The following is a 19240-nucleotide window of genomic DNA, read 5'->3' on the forward strand; positions in this document are numbered from 1 at the left end:
AGTAACACTCTCTCAGTTTAGTAATACTCTCTCAGTTTAGTAATACTCTCTCAGTTTAGTAATAGTCTCTCAGTTTAGTAATACTCTCTCAGTTTAGTAATATTCTCTCAGTTTAGTAATATTCTCTCAGTTTAGTAATACTCTCTCGGGTTAGTAATACTCTCTCAGTTGAGTAATATTCTCTCAGTTTAGTAACACTCTCTCAGTTTAGTAATACTCTCTCAGTTTAGTAATACTCTCTCAGTTTAGTAATATTCTCTCAGTTTAGTAATATTCTCTCAGTTTAGTAATACTCTCTCGGGTTCGTAATACTCTCTCAGTTGAGTAATATTCTCTCAGTTTAGTAACACTCTCTCAGTTTAGTAATACTCTCTCAGATTAGTAATACTCTCTCAGTTTAGTAATATTCTCTCAGTTTAGTAATATTCTCTCAGCTCTATCAGTTTAGTAATACTCTCTCAGTTTAGTAATATTCTCTCAGTTTAGTAATAGCTCTCTCAGTTTAGTAATATTCTCTCAGTTTAGTAATATTCTCTCAGTTTAGTAATATTCTCTCAGTTTAGTAATACTCTCTCGGGTTAGTAAAACTCTCTCAGTTTAGTAAAACTCTCTCAGTTTAGTAATACTCTCTCAGTCTTGTAATACTCTCTCAGCTCTCTCAGTTTAGTAATACTCTCTCAGTTTAGTAACACTCTCTCAGTTTAGTAATGCTCTCTCAGTCTAGTAACACTCTCTCAGTTTAGTAATACTCTCTCAGTTTAGTGATACTCTCTCAGTTGAGTAATACTCTCTCAGTTTAGTAATACTCTCTCAGTTTAGTAATACTCTCTCAGTTGAGTAATACTCTCTGAGTCTAGTAACACTCTCTCAGTTTAGTAATACTCTCTCAGTTTAGTAATATTCTCTCAGTTTAGTAATATTCTCTCAGCTCTCTCAGTTTAGTAATACTCTCTCAGTTTAGTAATATTCTCTCAGTTTAGTAATAATCTCTCAGTTTAGTAATATTCTCTCAGCTCTCTCAGTTTAGTAACACTCTCTCAGTTTAGTAATATTCTCTCAGTTTAGTAATAATCTCTCCGTTGAGTAATATTATCTCAGTTTAGTAACACTCTCTCAGTTTAGTAATACTCTCTCAGTTTAGTAATACTCTCTCAGTTTAGTAATACTCTCTCAGTTTAGTAATACTCTCTCAGTTTAGTAATACTCTCTCAGTTGAGTAATATTCTCTCAGTCTAGTAACACTCTCAGTTTAGTAATACTCTCTCAGTTTAGTAATACTCTCTCAGTTTAGTAATAGTCTCTCAGTTTAGTAATACTCTCTCAGTTTAGTAATATTCTCTCAGTTTAGTAATATTCTCTCAGTTTAGTAATACTCTCTCGGGTTAGTAATACTCTCTCAGTTGAGTAATATTCTCTCAGTTTAGTAATACTCTCTCGGGTTAGTAATACTCTCTCAGTTGAGTAATATTCTCTCAGTTTAGTAACACTCTCTCAGTTTAGTAATACTCTCTCAGATTAGTAATACTCTCTCAGTTTAGTAATATTCTCTCAGTTTAGTAATATTCTCTCAGTTTAGTAATACTCTCTCGGGTTAGTAAAACTCACTCAGTTGAGTAATATTCTCTCAGTTTAGTAACACTCTCTCAGTTTAGTAATACTCTCTCAGATTAGTAATACTCTCTCAGTTTAGTAATACTCTCTCAGTTTAGTAATATTCTCTCAGCTCTATCAGTTTAGTAATATCTCTCTCAGTTTAGTAATATCCTCTCAGTTTAGTAATATTCTCTCAGCTCTCTCAGTTTAGTAATATTCTCTCAGTTTAGTAATATTCTCTCAGTTTAGTAATATTCTCTCAGCTCTCTCAGTTTAGTAATATTCTCTCAGTTTAGTAATATTCTCTCAGTTTAGTAATATTCTCTCAGTTTAGTAATATTCTCTCAGCTCTCTCAGTTTAGTAATATTCTCTCAGTTTAGTAATATTCTCTCAGTTTAGTAATATTCTCTCAGTTTAGTAATACTCTCTCAGTTTAGTAATATTCTCTCAGTTTAGTAATACTCTCTCGGGTTAGTAAAACTCTCTCAGTTTAGTAATACTCTCTCAGTTTAGTAACACTCTCTCAGTTTAGTAATGCTCTCTCAGTCTAGTAACACTCTCTCAGTTTAGTAACACTCTCACAGTTTAGTGATACTCTCTCACTCTCTCAGTTTAGTAATACTCTCTCAGTTTAGTAATACTCTCTCAGTTGAGTAATACTCTCTGAGTCTAGTAACACTCTCTCAGTTTAGTAATACTCTCTCAGTTTAGTAATATTCTCTCAGTTTAGTAATATTCTCTCAGCTCTCTCAGTTTAGTAATACTCTCTCAGTTTAGTAATAATCTCTCCGTTGAGTAATATTATCTCAGTTTAGTAACACTCTCTCAGTTTAGTAATACTCTCTCAGTTTAGTAATACTCTCTCAGTTTAGTAATACTCTCTCAGTTGAGTAATATTCTCTCAGTTTAGTAACACTCTCTCAGTTTAGTAATACTCTCTCAGTTTAGTAATACTCTCTCAGTTTAGTAATAGTCTCTCAGTTTAGTAATACTCTCTCAGTTTAGTAATACTCTCTCAGTTTAGTAATATTCTCTCAGTTTAGTAATATTCTCTCAGCTCTATCAGTTTAGTAATACTCTCTCAGTTTAGTAATATTCTCTCTCTCAGTTTAGTAATATTCTCTCAGTTTAGTAATATTCTCTCAGTTTAGTAATATTCTCTCAGTTTAGTAATACTCTCTCGGGTTAGTAAAACTCTCTCAGTTTAGTAATACTCTCTCAGTTTAGTAATATTCTCTCAGTTTAGTAATATTCTCTCAGTTTAGTAATATTCTCTCAGCTCTATCAGTTTAGTAATACTCTCTCAGTTTAGTAATATTCTCTCAGTTTAGTAATATTCTCTCAGCTCTCTCAGTTTAGTAATATTCTCTCAGTTTAGTAATATTCTCTCAGTTTAGTAATATTCTCTCAGTTTAGTAATACTCTCTCGGGTTAGTAAAACTCTCTCAGTTTAGTAAAACTCTCTCAGTTTAGTAACACTCTCTCAGTTTAGTAATACTCTCTCAGTCTAGTAACACTCTCTCAGTTTAGTAACACTCTCTCAGTTTAGTAATACTCTCTCAGTTGAGTAATACTCTCTCAGTTTAGTAATACTCTCTCAGTTTAGTAATACTCTCTCAGTTGAGTAATACTCTCTGAGTCTAGTAACACTCTCTCAGTTTAGTAATACTCTCTCAGTTTAGTAATATTCTCTCAGTTTAGTAATATTCTCTCAGCTCTCTCAGTTTAGTAATACTCTCTCAGTTTAGTAATATTCTCTCAGTTTAGTAATAATCTCTCCGTTGAGTAATATTATCTCAGTTTAGTAACACTCTCTCAGTTTAGTAAAACTGTCTCAGTTTAGTAATACTCTCTCAGTTTAGTAATACTCTCTCAGTTTAGTAATATTCTCTCAGTTTAGTAACACTCTCTCAGTTTAGTAATACTCTCTCAGTTTAGTAATACTCTCTCAGTTTAGTAATAGTCTCTCAGTTTAGTAATACTCTCTCAGTTTAGTAATATTCTCTCAGTTTAGTAATATTCTCTCAGTTTAGTAATACTCTCTCGGGTTAGTAATACTCTCTCAGTTGAGTAATATTCTCTCAGTTTAGTAACACTCTCTCAGTTTAGTAATACTCTCTCAGATTAGTAATACTCTCTCAGTTGAGTAATATTCTCTCAGTTTAGTAATAGTCTCTCAGTTTAGTAATACTCTCTCGGGTTAGTAATACTCTCTCAGTTGAGTAATATTCTCTCAGTTTAGTAACACTCTCTCAGTTTAGTAATACTCTCTCAGATTAGTAATACTCTCTCAGTTTAGTAATATTCTCTCAGTTTAGTAATATTCTCTCAGCTCTATCAGTTTAGTAATACTCTCTCAGTTTAGTAATATTCTCTCAGTTTAGTAATATTCTCTCAGCTCTCTCAGTTTAGTAATATTCTCTCAGTTTAGTAATATTCTCTCAGTTTAGTAATATTCTCTCAGTTTAGTAATACTCTCTCGGGTTAGTAAAACTCTCTCAGTTTAGTAAAACTCTCTCAGTTTAGTAATACTCTCTCAGTCTTGTAATACTCTCTCAGCTCTCTCAGTTTAGTAATACTCTCTCAGTTTAGTAACACTCTCTCAGTTTAGTAATGCTCTCTCAGTCTAGTAACACTCTCTCAGTTTAGTAACACTCTCTCAGTTTAGTGATACTCTCTCAGTTGAGTAATACTCTCTCAGTTTAGTAATACTCTCTCAGTTTAGTAATACTCTCTCAGTTGAGTAATACTCTCTGAGTCTAGTAACACTCTCTCAGTTTAGTAATACTCTCTCAGTTTAGTAATATTCTCTCAGTTTAGTAATATTCTCTCAGCTCTCTCAGTTTAGTAATACTCTCTCAGTTTAGTAATATTCTCTCAGTTTAGTAATAATCTCTCAGTTTAGTAATATTCTCTCAGCTCTCTCAGTTTAGTAATACTCTCTCAGTTTAGTAATATTCTCTCAGTTTAGTAATAATCTCTCCGTTGAGTAATATTATCTCAGTTTAGTAACACTCTCTCAGTTTAGTAATACTCTCTCAGTTTAGTAATACTCTCTCAGTTTAGTAATACTCTCTCAGTTTAGTAATACTCTCTCAGTTTAGTAATACTCTCTCAGTTTAGTAATACTCTCTCAGTTGAGTAATATTCTCTCAGTTTAGTAACACTCTCAGTTTAGTAATACTCTCTCAGTTTAGTAATACTCTCTCAGTTTAGTAATAGTCTCTCAGTTTAGTAATACTCTCTCAGTTTAGTAATATTCTCTCAGTTTAGTAATATTCTCTCAGTTTAGTAATACTCTCTCGGGTTAGTAATACTCTCTCAGTTGAGTAATATTCTCTCAGTTTAGTAATACTCTCTCGGGTTAGTAATACTCTCTCAGTTGAGTAATATTCTCTCAGTTTAGTAACACTCTCTCAGTTTAGTAATACTCTCTCAGATTAGTAATACTCTCTCAGTTTAGTAATATTCTCTCAGTTTAGTAATATTCTCTCAGTTTAGTAATACTCTCTCGGGTTAGTAAAACTCACTCAGTTGAGTAATATTCTCTCAGTTTAGTAACACTCTCTCAGTTTAGTAATACTCTCTCAGATTAGTAATACTCTCTCAGTTTAGTAATATTCTCTCAGTTTAGTAATATTCTCTCAGCTCTATCAGTTTAGTAATACTCTCTCAGTTTAGTAATATCCTCTCAGTTTAGTAATATTCTCTCAGCTCTCTCAGTTTAGTAATATTCTCTCAGTTTAGTAATATTCTCTCAGTTTAGTAATATTCTCTCAGCTCTCTCAGTTTAGTAATATTCTCTCAGTTTAGTAATATTCTCTCAGTTTAGTAATATTCTCTCAGTTTAGTAATATTCTCTCAGCTCTCTCAGTTTAGTAATATTCTCTCAGTTTAGTAATATTCTCTCAGTTTAGTAATATTCTCTCAGTTTAGTAATACTCTCTCAGTTTAGTAATATTCTCTCAGTTTAGTAATACTCTCTCGGGTTAGTAAAACTCTCTCAGTCTTGTAATACTCTCTCAGCTCTCTCAGTTTAGTAATGCTCTCTCAGTTTAGTAACACTCTCTCAGTTTAGTAATACTCTCTCAGTTTAGTAATACTCTCTCAGTTGAGTAATACTCTCTGAGTCTAGTAACACTCTCTCAGTTTAGTAATACTCTCTCAGTTTAGTAATATTCTCTCAGTTTAGTAATATTCTCTCAGCTCTCTCAGTTTAGTAATACTCTCTCAGTTTAGTAATATTCTCTCAGTTTAGTAATAATCTCTCCGTTGAGTAATATTATCTCAGTTTAGTAACACTCTCTCAGTTTAGTAATACTCTCTCAGTTTAGTAATACTCTCTCAGTTTAGTAATACTCTCTCAGTTGAGTAATATTCTCTCAGTTTAGTAACACTCTCTCAGTTTAGTAATACTCTCTCAGTTTAGTAATACTCTCTCAGTTTAGTAATAGTCTCTCAGTTTAGTAATACTCTCTCAGTTTAGTAATATTCTCTCAGTTTAGTAATATTCTCTCAGTTTAGTAATACTCTCTCGGGTTAGTAATACTCTCTCAGTTGAGTAATATTCTCTCAGTTTAGTAACACTCTCTCAGTTTAGTAATACTCTCTCAGATTAGTAATACTCTCTCAGTTGAGTAATATTCTCTCAGTTTAGTAATATTCTCTCAGTTTAGTAATACTCTCTCGGGTTAGTAATACTCTCTCAGTTGAGTAATATTCTCTCAGTTTAGTAACACTCTCTCAGTTTAGTAATACTCTCTCAGATTAGTAATACTCTCTCAGTTTAGTAATATTCTCTCAGTTTAGTAATATTCTCTCAGCTCTATCAGTTTAGTAATACTCTCTCAGTTTAGTAATATTCTCTCAGTTTAGTAATATTCTCTCAGCTCTCTCCGTTTAGTAATATTCTCTCAGTTTAGTAATATTCTCTCAGTTTAGTAATATTCTCTCAGTTTAGTAATACTCTCTCGGGTTAGTAACACTCTCTCAGTTTAGTGATACTCTCTCAGTTGAGTAACACTCTCTCAGTTTAGTAATACTCTCTCAGTTTAGTAATACTCTCTCAGTTTAGTAATACTCTCTGAGTCTAGTAACACTCTCTCAGTTTAGTAATACTCTCTCAGTTTAGTAATATTCTCTCAGTTTAGTAATATTCTCTCAGCTCTCTCAGTTTAGTAATACTCTCTCAGTTTAGTAATATTCTCTCAGTTTAGTAATAATCTCTCCGTTGAGTAATATTATCTCAGTTTAGTAACACTCTCTCAGTTTAGTAATACTCTCTCAGTTTAGTAATACTCTCTCAGTTTAGTAATACTCTCTCAGTTTAGTAATACTCTCTCAGTTTAGTAATACTCTCTCAGTTTAGTAATAATCTCTCAGTTGAGTAATATTCTCTCAGTTTAGTAACACTCTCAGTTTAGTAATACTCTCTCAGTTTAGTAATACTCTCTCAGTTTAGTAATAGTCTCTCAGTTTAGTAATACTCTCTCAGTTTAGTAATATTCTCTCAGTTTAGTAATATTCTCTCAGTTTAGTAATACTCTCTCGGGTTAGTAATACTCTCTCAGTTGAGTAATATTCTACCAGTTTAGTTATATTCTCTCAGTTTAGTAATATTCTCTCAGTTTAGTAATACTCTCTCGGGTTAGTAATACTCTCTCAGTTGAGTAATATTCTCTCAGTTTAGTAACACTCTCTCAGTTTAGTAATACTCTCTCAGATTAGTAATACTCTCTCAGTTTAGTAATATTCTCTCAGTTTAGTAATATTCTCTCAGTTTAGTAATACTCTCTCGGGTTAGTAAAACTCTCTCAGTTGAGTAATATTCTCTCAGTTTAGTAACACTCTCTCAGTTTAGTAATACTCTCTCAGATTAGTAATACTCTCTCAGTTTAGTAATATTCTCTCAGTTTAGTAATATTCTCTCAGTTTAGTAATACTCTCTCGGGTTAGTAAAACTCACTCAGTTGAGTAATATTCTCTCAGTTTAGTAACACTCTCTCAGTTTAGTAATACTCTCTCAGATTAGTAATACTCTCTCAGTTTAGTAATATTCTCTCAGTTTAGTAATATTCTCTCAGCTCTATCAGTTTAGTAATACTCTCTCAGTTTAGTAATATCCTCTCAGTTTAGTAATATTCTCTCAGCTCTCTCAGTTTAGTAATATTCTCTCAGTTTAGTAATATTCTCTCAGTTTAGTAATATTCTCTCAGCTCTCTCAGTTTAGTAATATTCTCTCAGTTTAGTAATATTCTCTCAGTTTAGTAATATTCTCTCAGCTCTCTCAGTTTAGTAATACTCTCTCAGTTTAGTAATATTCTCTCAGTTTAGTAATAATCTCTCAGTTTAGTAATATTCTCTCAGCTCTCTCAGTTTAGTAATACTCTCTCAGTTTAGTAATATTCTCTCAGTTTAGTAATAATCTCTCCGTTGAGTAATATTATCTCAGTTTAGTAACACTCTCTCAGTTTAGTAATACTCTCTCAGTTTAGTAATACTCTCTCAGTTTAGTAATACTCTCTCAGTTTAGTAATACTCTCTCAGTTTAGTAATACTCTCTCAGTTTAGTAATACTCTCTCAGTTGAGTAATATTCTCTCAGTTTAGTAACACTCTCAGTTTAGTAATACTCTCTCAGTTTAGTAATACTCTCTCAGTTTAGTAATAGTCTCTCAGTTTAGTAATACTCTCTCAGTTTAGTAATATTCTCTCAGTTTAGTAATATTCTCTCAGTTTAGTAATACTCTCTCGGGTTAGTAATACTCTCTCAGTTGAGTAATATTCTACCAGTTTAGTTATATTCTCTCAGTTTAGTAATATTCTCTCAGTTTAGTAATACTCTCTCGGGTTAGTAATACTCTCTCAGTTGAGTAATATTCTCTCAGTTTAGTAACACTCTCTCAGTTTAGTAATACTCTCTCAGATTAGTAATACTCTCTCAGTTTAGTAATATTCTCTCAGTTTAGTAATATTCTCTCAGTTTAGTAATACTCTCTCGGGTTAGTAAAACTCTCTCAGTTGAGTAATATTCTCTCAGTTTAGTAACACTCTCTCAGTTTAGTAATACTCTCTCAGATTAGTAATACTCTCTCAGTTTAGTAATATTCTCTCAGTTTAGTAATATTCTCTCAGTTTAGTAATACTCTCTCGGGTTAGTAAAACTCACTCAGTTGAGTAATATTCTCTCAGTTTAGTAACACTCTCTCAGTTTAGTAATACTCTCTCAGATTAGTAATACTCTCTCAGTTTAGTAATATTCTCTCAGTTTAGTAATATTCTCTCAGCTCTATCAGTTTAGTAATACTCTCTCAGTTTAGTAATATCCTCTCAGTTTAGTAATATTCTCTCAGCTCTCTCAGTTTAGTAATATTCTCTCAGTTTAGTAATATTCTCTCAGTTTAGTAATATTCTCTCAGCTCTCTCAGTTTAGTAATATTCTCTCAGTTTAGTAATATTCTCTCAGTTTAGTAATATTCTCTCAGCTCTCTCAGTTTAGTAATACTCTCTCAGTTTAGTAATATTCTCTCAGTTTAGTAATAATCTCTCAGTTTAGTAATATTCTCTCAGCTCTCTCAGTTTAGTAATACTCTCTCAGTTTAGTAATATTCTCTCAGTTTAGTAATAATCTCTCCGTTGAGTAATATTATCTCAGTTTAGTAACACTCTCTCAGTTTAGTAATACTCTCTCAGTTTAGTAATACTCTCTCAGTTTAGTAATACTCTCTCAGTTTAGTAATACTCTCTCAGTTTAGTAATACTCTCTCAGTTTAGTAATACTCTCTCAGTTGAGTAATATTCTCTCAGTTTAGTAACACTCTCAGTTTAGTAATACTCTCTCAGTTTAGTAATACTCTCTCAGTTTAGTAATAGTCTCTCAGTTTAGTAATACTCTCTCAGTTTAGTAATATTCTCTCAGTTTAGTAATATTCTCTCAGTTTAGTAATACTCTCTCGGGTTAGTAATACTCTCTCAGTTGAGTAATATTCTCTCAGTTTAGTAATACTCTCTCGGGTTAGTAATACTCTCTCAGTTGAGTAATATTCTCTCAGTTTAGTAACACTCTCTCAGTTTAGTAATACTCTCTCAGATTAGTAATACTCTCTCAGTTTAGTAATATTCTCTCAGTTTAGTAATATTCTCTCAGTTTAGTAATACTCTCTCGGGTTAGTAAAACTCACTCAGTTGAGTAATATTCTCTCAGTTTAGTAACACTCTCTCAGTTTAGTAATACTCTCTCAGATTAGTAATACTCTCTCAGTTTAGTAATATTCTCTCAGTTTAGTAATATTCTCTCAGCTCTATCAGTTTAGTAATACTCTCTCAGTTTAGTAATATCCTCTCAGTTTAGTAATATTCTCTCAGCTCTCTCAGTTTAGTAATATTCTCTCAGTTTAGTAATATTCTCTCAGTTTAGTAATATTCTCTCAGCTCTCTCAGTTTAGTAATATTCTCTCAGTTTAGTAATATTCTCTCAGTTTAGTAATATTCTCTCAGTTTAGTAATATTCTCTCAGCTCTCTCAGTTTAGTAATATTCTCTCAGTTTAGTAATATTCTCTCAGTTTAGTAATATTCTCTCAGTTTAGTAATACTCTCTCAGTTTAGTAATATTCTCTCAGTTTAGTAATACTCTCTCGGGTTAGTAAAACTCTCTCAGTTTAGTAATACTCTCTCAGTTTAGTAACACTCTCTCAGTTTAGTAATGCTCTCTCAGTCTAGTAACACTCTCTCAGTTTAGTAACACTCTCTCAGTTTAGTGATACTCTCTCAGTTGAGTAATACTCTCTCAGTTTAGTAATACTCTCTCAGTTTAGTAATACTCTCTCAGTTGAGTAATACTCTCTGAGTCTAGTAACACTCTCTCAGTTTAGTAATACTCTCTCAGTTTAGTAATATTCTCTCAGTTTAGTAATATTCTCTCAGCTCTCTCAGTTTAGTAATACTCTCTCAGTTTAGTAATATTCTCTCAGTTTAGTAATAATCTCTCCGTTGAGTAATATTATCTCAGTTTAGTAACACTCTCTCAGTTTAGTAATACTCTCTCAGTTTAGTAATACTCTCTCAGTTTAGTAATACTCTCTCAGTTGAGTAATATTCTCTCAGTTTAGTAACACTCTCTCAGTTTAGTAATACTCTCTCAGTTTAGTAATACTCTCTCAGTTTAGTAATAGTCTCTCAGTTTAGTAATACTCTCTCAGTTTAGTAATATTCTCTCAGTTTAGTAATATTCTCTCAGTTTAGTAATACTCTCTCGGGTTAGTAATACTCTCTCAGTTGAGTAATATTCTCTCAGTTTAGTAACACTCTCTCAGTTTAGTAATACTCTCTCAGATTAGTAATACTCTCTCAGTTGAGTAATATTCTCTCAGTTTAGTAATATTCTCTCAGTTTAGTAATACTCTCTCGGGTTAGTAATACTCTCTCAGTTGAGTAATATTCTCTCAGTTTAGTAACACTCTCTCAGTTTAGTAATACTCTCTCAGATTAGTAATACTCTCTCAGTTTAGTAATATTCTCTCAGTTTAGTAATATTCTCTCAGCTCTATCAGTTTAGTAATACTCTCTCAGTTTAGTAATATTCTCTCAGTTTAGTAATATTCTCTCAGCTCTCTCCGTTTAGTAATATTCTCTCAGTTTAGTAATATTCTCTCAGTTTAGTAATATTCTCTCAGTTTAGTAATACTCTCTCAGTTTAGTAACACTCTCTCAGTTTAGTAATACTCTCTCAGTTGAGTAATACTCTCTCAGTTTAGTAATACTCTCTCAGTTTAGTAATACTCTCTCAGTTTAGTAATACTCTCTGAGTCTAGTAACACTCTCTCAGTTTAGTAATACTCTCTCAGTTTAGTAATATTCTCTCAGTTTAGTAATATTCTCTCAGCTCTCTCAGTTTAGTAATACTCTCTCAGTTTAGTAATATTCTCTCAGTTTAGTAATAATCTCTCCGTTGAGTAATATTATCTCAGTTTAGTAACACTCTCTCAGTTTAGTAATACTCTCTCAGTTTAGTAATACTCTCTCAGTTTAGTAATACTCTCTCAGTTTAGTAATACTCTCTCAGTTTAGTAATACTCTCTCAGTTTAGTAATAATCTCTCAGTTGAGTAATATTCTCTCAGTTTAGTAACACTCTCAGTTTAGTAATACTCTCTCAGTTTAGTAATACTCTCTCAGTTTAGTAATAGTCTCTCAGTTTAGTAATACTCTCTCAGTTTAGTAATATTCTCTCAGTTTAGTAATATTCTCTCAGTTTAGTAATACTCTCTCGGGTTAGTAATACTCTCTCAGTTGAGTAATATTCTACCAGTTTAGTTATATTCTCTCAGTTTAGTAATATTCTCTCAGTTTAGTAATACTCTCTCGGGTTAGTAATACTCTCTCAGTTGAGTAATATTCTCTCAGTTTAGTAACACTCTCTCAGTTTAGTAATACTCTCTCAGATTAGTAATACTCTCTCAGTTTAGTAATATTCTCTCAGTTTAGTAATATTCTCTCAGTTTAGTAATACTCTCTCGGGTTAGTAAAACTCTCTCAGTTGAGTAATATTCTCTCAGTTTAGTAACACTCTCTCAGTTTAGTAATACTCTCTCAGATTAGTAATACTCTCTCAGTTTAGTAATATTCTCTCAGTTTAGTAATATTCTCTCAGTTTAGTAATACTCTCTCGGGTTAGTAAAACTCACTCAGTTGAGTAATATTCTCTCAGTTTAGTAACACTCTCTCAGTTTAGTAATACTCTCTCAGATTAGTAATACTCTCTCAGTTTAGTAATATTCTCTCAGTTTAGTAATATTCTCTCAGCTCTATCAGTTTAGTAATACTCTCTCAGTTTAGTAATATCCTCTCAGTTTAGTAATACTCTCTCAGTTTAGTAATATTCTCTCAGTTTAGTAATATTCTCTCAGTTTAGTAATATTCTCTCAGCTCTCTCAGTTTAGTAATATTCTCTCAGTTTAGTAATATTCTCTCAGTTTAGTAATATTCTCTCAGTTTAGTAATATTCTCTCAGCTCTCTCAGTTTAGTAATATTCTCTCAGTTTAGTAATATTCTCTCAGTTTAGTAATATTCTCTCAGTTTAGTAATATTCTCTCAGTTTAGTAATATTCTCTCAGTTTAGTAATACTCTCTCGGGTTAGTAAAACTCTCTCAGTTTAGTAATACTCTCTCAGTTTAGTAACACTCTCTCAGTTTAGTAATGCTCTCTCAGTCTAGTAACACTCTCTCAGTTTAGTAACACTCTCTCAGTTTAGTGATACTCTCTCAGTTGAGTAATACTCTCTCAGTTTAGTAATACTCTCTCAGTTCAGTAATACTCTCTCAGTTGAGTAATACTCTCTGAGTCTAGTAACACTCTCTCAGTTTAGTAATACTCTCTCAGTTTAGTAATATTCTCTCAGTTTAGTAATATTCTCTCAGCTCTCTCAGTTTAGTAATACTCTCTCAGTTTAGTAATATTCTCTCAGTTTAGTAATAATCTCTCCGTTGAGTAATATTATCTCAGTTTAGTAACACTCTCTCAGTTTAGTAATACTCTCTCAGTTTAGTAATACTCTCTCAGTTTAGTAATACTCTCTCAGTTGAGTAATATTCTCTCAGTTTAGTAACACTCTCTCAGTTTAGTAATACTCTCTCAGTTTAGTAATACTCTCTCAGTTTAGTAATAGTCTCTCAGTTTAGTAATACTCTCTCAGTTTAGTAATATTCTCTCAGTTTAGTAATATTCTCTCAGTTTAGTAATACTCTCTCGGGTTAGTAATACTCTCTCAGTTGAGTAATATTCTCTCAGTTTAGTAACACTCTCTCAGTTTAGTAATACTCTCTCAGATTAGTAATACTCTCTCAGTTGAGTAATATTCTCTCAGTTTAGTAATATTCTCTCAGTTTAGTAATACTCTCTCGGGTTAGTAATACTCTCTCAGTTGAGTAATATTCTCTCAGTTTAGTAACACTCTCTCAGTTTAGTAATACTCTCTCAGTTTAGTAATACTCTCTCAGTTTAGTAATATTCTCTCAGTTTAGTAATATTCTCTCAGCTCTATCAGTTTAGTAATAGTCTCTCAGTCTAGTAATATTCTCTCAGTTTAGTAATATTCTCTCAGTTTAGTAATATTCTCTCTCAGTTTAGTAATATTCTCTCAGTTTAGTAATATTCTCTCAGTTTAGTAATATTCTCTCAGTTTAGTAATACTCTCTCGGGTTAGTAAAACTCTCTCAGTTTAGTAAAACTCTCTCAGTTTAGTAATACTCTCTCAGTCTTGTAATACTCTCTCAGCTCTCTCAGTTTAGTAATACTCTCTCAGTTTAGTAACACTCTCTCAGTTTAGTAATGCTCTCTCAGTCTAGTAACACTCTCTCAGTTTAGTAACACTCTCTCAGTTTAGTGATACTCTCTCAGTTGAGTAACACTCTCTCAGTTTAGTAATACTCTCTCAGTTTAGTAATACTCTCTCAGTTTAGTAATACTCTCTGAGTCTAGTAACACTCTCTCAGTTTAGTAATACTCTCTCAGTTTAGTAATATTCTCTCAGTTTAGTAATATTCTCTCAGCTCTCTCAGTTTAGTAATACTCTCTCAGTTTAGTAATATTCTCTCAGTTTAGTAATAATCTCTCCGTTGAGTAATATTATCTCAGTTTAGTAATACTCTCTCAGTTTAGTAATACTCTCTCAGTTTAGTAATACTCTCTCAGTTTAGTAATACTCTCTCAGTTTAGTAATACTCTCTCAGTTTAGTAATACTCTCTCAGTTTAGTAATAATCTCTCAGTTGAGTAATATTCTCTCAGTTTAGTAACACTCTCTCAGTTTAGTAATACTCTCTCAGTTTAGTAATACTCTCTCAGTTTAGTAATAGTCTCTCAGTTTAGTAATACTCTCTCAGTTTAGTAATATTCTCTCAGTTTAGTAATATTCTCTCAGTTTAGTAATACTCTCTCGGGTTAGTAATACTCTCTCAGTTGAGTAATATTCTATCAGTTTAGTAATATTCTCTCAGTTTAGTAATACTCTCTCAGTTTAGTAATACTCTCTCAGTTTAGTAATACTCTCTCAGTTGAGTAATATTCTCTCAGTTTAGTAACACTCTCTCAGTTTAGTAATACTCTCTCAGATTAGTAATACTCTCTCAGTTTAGTAATATTCTCTCAGTTTAGTAATATTCTCTCAGTTTAGTAATACTCTCTCGGGTTAGTAAAACTCTCTCAGTTGAGTAATATTCTCTCAGTTTAGTAACACTCTCTCAGTTTAGTAATACTCTCTCAGATTAGTAATACTCTCTCAGTTTAGTAATATTCTCTCAGTTTAGTAATATTCTCTCAGCTCTATCAGTTTAGTAATACTCTCTCAGTTTAGTAATATCCTCTCAGTTTAGTAATACTCTCTCAGTTTAGTAATATTCTCTCAGTTTAGTAATATTCTCTCAGTTTAGTAATATTCTCTCAGCTCTCTCAGTTTAGTAATATTCTCTCAGTTTAGTAATATTCTCTCAGCTCTCTCAGTTTAGTAATATTCTCTCAGTTTAGTAATATTCTCTCAGTTTAGTAATACTCTCTCAGTTTAGTAATACTCTCTCAGTTTAGTAATACTCTCTCAGTTTAGTAATACTCTCTCAGTCTAGTAACACTCTCTCAGTTTAGTAACACTCTATCAGTTTAGTAATACTCTCTCAGTTGAGTAATACTCTCTCAGTTTAGTAATACTCTCTAAGTTTAGTAATACTCTCTCAGTTTAGTAATACTCTCTCAGTTGAGTAATACTCTCTCAGTCTAGTAACACTCTCTCAGTTTAGTAATACTCTCTCAGTTTAGTAATATTCTCTCAGTTTAGTAATATTCTCTCAGCTCTCTCAGTTTAGTAATACTCTCTCAGTTTAGTAATATTCTCTCAGTTTAGTAATAATCTCTCCGTTGAGTAATATTATCTCAGTTTAGTAACACTCTCTCAGTTTAGTAATACTCTCTCAGTTTAGTAATACTCTCTCAGTTGAGTAATATTCTCTCAGTTTAGTAACACTCTCTCAGTTTAGTAATACTCTCTCAGTTTAGTAATACTCTCTCAGTTTAGTAATAGTCTCTCAGTTTAGTAATACTCTCTTAGTTTAGTAATATTCTCTCAGTTTAGTAATATTCTCTCAGTTTAGTAATATTCTCTCAGTTTAGTAATACTCTCTCGGGTTAGTAATACTCTCTCAGTTGAGTAATATTCTCTCAGTTTAGTAATATTCTCTCAGTTTAGTAATATTCTCTCAGTTTAGTAATACTCTCTCGGGTTAATAATACTCTCTCAGTTGAGTAATATTCTCTCAGTTTAGTAACACTCTCTCAGTTTAGTAATACTCTCTCAGATTAGTAAAACTCTCTCAGTTTAGTAATATTCTCTCAGTTTAGTAATATTTTCTCAGTTTAGTAATACTCTCTCGGGTTAGTAATACTCTCTCAGTTGAGTAATATTCTCTCAGTTTAGTAACACTCTCTCAGTTTAGTAATACTCTCTCAGATTAGTAATACTCTCTCAGTTTAGTAATATTCTCTCAGTTTAGTAATATTCTCTCAGCTCTATCAGTTTAGTAATACTCTCTCAGTTTAGTAATATTCTCTCAGTTTAGTAATATTCTCTCAGTTTAGTAATATTCTCTCAGTTTAGTAATATTCTCTCAGTTTAGTAATACTCTCTCGGGTTAGTAAAACTCTCTCAGTTTAGTAAAACTCTCTCAGTTTAGTAATACTCTCTCAGTCTTGTAATACTCTCTCAGCTCTCTCAGTTTAGTAATACTCTCTCAGTTTAGTAACACTCTCTCAGTTTAGTAATGCTCTCTCAGTCTAGTAACACTCTCTCAGTTTAGTAACACTCTCTCAGTTTAGTAACACTCTCTCAGTTTAGTAATACTCTCTCAGTTTAGTAATACTCTCTCAGTTTAGTAATACTCTCTCAGTTGAGTAATACTCTCTGAGTCTAGTAACACTCTCTCAGTTTAGTAATACTCTCTCAGTTTAGTAATACTCTCTCAGTTTAGTAATACTCTCTCAGTTTAGTAATACTCTCTCAGTTTAGTAATACTCTCTCAGTTGAGTAATATTCTCTCAGTTTAGTAACACTCTCAGTTTAGTAATACTCTCTCAGTTTAGTAATACTCTCTCAGTTTAGTAATAGTCTCTCAGTTTAGTAATACTCTCTCAGTTTAGTAATATTCTCTCAGTTTAGTAATATTCTCTCAGTTTAGTAATACTCTCTCGGGTTAGTAATACTCTCTCAGTTGAGTAATATTCTCTCAGTTTAGTTATATTCTCTCAGTTTAGTAATATTCTCTCAGTTTAGTAATACTCTCTCAGGTTAGTAATACTCTCTCAGTTTAGTAATATTCTCTCAGTTTAGTAATACTCTCTCAGTTTAGTAATACTCTCTCAGATTAGTAATACTCTCTCAGTTGAGTAATATTCTCTCAGTTTAGTAATATTCTCTCAGTTTAGTAACACTCTCTCTAAAACTCTCTCAGTTGAGTAATATTCTCTCAGTTTAGTAATACTCTCTCAGATTAGTAATACTCTCTCAGTTTAGTAATATTCTCTCAGTTTAGTAATATTCTCTCAGCTCTATCAGTTTAGTAATACTCTCTCAGTTTAGTAATATCCTCTCAGTTTAGTAATATTCTCTCAGTTTAGTAATACTCTCTCGGTTTAGTAATACTCTCTCAGTTTAGTAATACTCTCTCAGTTTAGTAATACTCTCTCAGCTCTCTCAGTTTAGTAATATTCTCTCAGTTTAGTAATATTCTCTCAGTTTAGTAATATTCTCTCAGTTTAGTAATATTCTCTCAGCTCTCTCAGTTTAGTAATATTCTCTCAGTTTAGTAATATTCTCTCAGTTTAGTAATATTCTCTCAGTTTAGTAATACTCTCTCAGTTTAGTAACACTCTCTCAGTTTAGTAATGCTCTCTCAGTCTAGTAACACTCTCTCAGTTTAGTGATACTCTCTCAGTTGAGTAATACTCTCTCAGTTTAGTAATACTCTCTCAGTTTAGTAATACTCTCTCAGTTGAGTAATACTCTCTGAGTCTAGTAACACTCTCTCAGTTTAGTAATACTCTCTCAGTTTAGTAATATTCTCTCAGTTTAGTAATATTCTCTCAGCTCTCTCAGTTTAGTAATACTCTCTCAGTTTACTAATATTCTCTCAGTTTAGTAATAATCTCTCCGTTGAGTAATATTATCTCAGTTTAGTAACACTCTCTCAGTTTAGTAATACTCTCTCAGTTTAGTAATACTCTCTCAGTTTAGTAATACTCTCTCAGTTGAGTAATATTCTCTCAGTTTAGTAACACTCTCTTAGTTTAGTAATACTCTCTCAGTTTAGTAATACTCTCTCAGTTTAGTAATAGTCTCTCAGTTTAGTAATACTCTCTCAGTTTAGTAATATTCTCTCAGTTTAGTAATTTAATTTTTTTTTATTTTTTTTTATTTTACCTTTATTTAACCAGGTAGGCTAGTTGAGAACAAGTTCTCATTTGCAACTGCGACCTGGCCAAGATAAAGCATAGCAGTGTGAACAGACAACAACACAGAGTTACACATGGATTAAACAATAAACAAGTCAATAACATGGTAGAAAAAAGAAAAAAAGAGAATCTATATACAATGTGTGCAAAAGGCATGAGGAGGTAGGCAATAAATCAGATAATTACAATTTAGCAGATTAACACTGGAGTGGTAAATCATCAGATGGTCATGTGCAAGTAGAGATACTGGTGTGCAAAAAAAGCAGAAAAGGAAATAAAAGCAGTATGGGGGGGTGAGGTAGGTAAATTGGGTGGGCTATATACCGATGGACTATGTACAGCTGCAGCGATCGGTTAGCTGCTCGGATAGCAGATGTTTAAAGTTGTTGAGGGAGATAAAAGTCTCCAACTTCAGAGATTTTTGCAATTCGTTCCAGTCGCAGGCAGCAGAGAACTGGAAGGAAAGGCGTCCAAATGAGGTTTTGGCTTTAGGGATGATCAGTGAGATACACCTGCTAGAGCGCGTGCTACGGGTGGGTGTAGCCATCGTGACCAGTGAACTGAGATAAGGCGGCACTTTACCTAGCATAGCCTTGTAGATGACCTGGAGCCAGTGGGTCTGACGGCGAACATGTAGCGAGGGCCAGCCGACTAGGGCATACAGGTCGCAGTGGTGGGTCGAATAAGGTGCTTTAGTAACAAAACGGATGGCACTGTGATAAACTGCATCCAGTTTGCTGAGTAGAGTATTGGAAGCCATTTTGTAGATGACATCGCCGAAGTCGAGGATCGGTAGGATAGTCAGTTTCACTAGGGTAAGTTTGGCGGCGTGAGTGAAGGAGGCTCTGTTGCGAAATAGAAAGCCGACTCTAGATCTGATTTTGGATTGGAGATGTGTGATATGAGTCTGGAAGGAGAGTTTGCAGTCTAGCCAGACACCTAGGTACTTATAGATGTCCACATATTCTAGGTCAGAACCGTCCAGGGTGGTGATGCAAGTCGGGCGTGCGGGTGCAGGCAGCGAACGGTTGAAGAGCAGATTTGGTTTTACTAGCGTTTAGGAGCAGTTGGAGGCCACGGAAGGAGTGTTGAATGGCATTGAAGCTCGTTTGGAGGTTGGTTATCACAGTGTCCAAAGAAGGGCCAGAAGTATACAGA

The sequence above is a fragment of the Salvelinus alpinus genome, chromosome 26 (assembly GCF_045679555.1).
Source record: "Salvelinus alpinus chromosome 26, SLU_Salpinus.1, whole genome shotgun sequence".
In the NCBI taxonomy this organism is placed as follows: domain Eukaryota; kingdom Metazoa; phylum Chordata; class Actinopteri; order Salmoniformes; family Salmonidae; genus Salvelinus; species Salvelinus alpinus.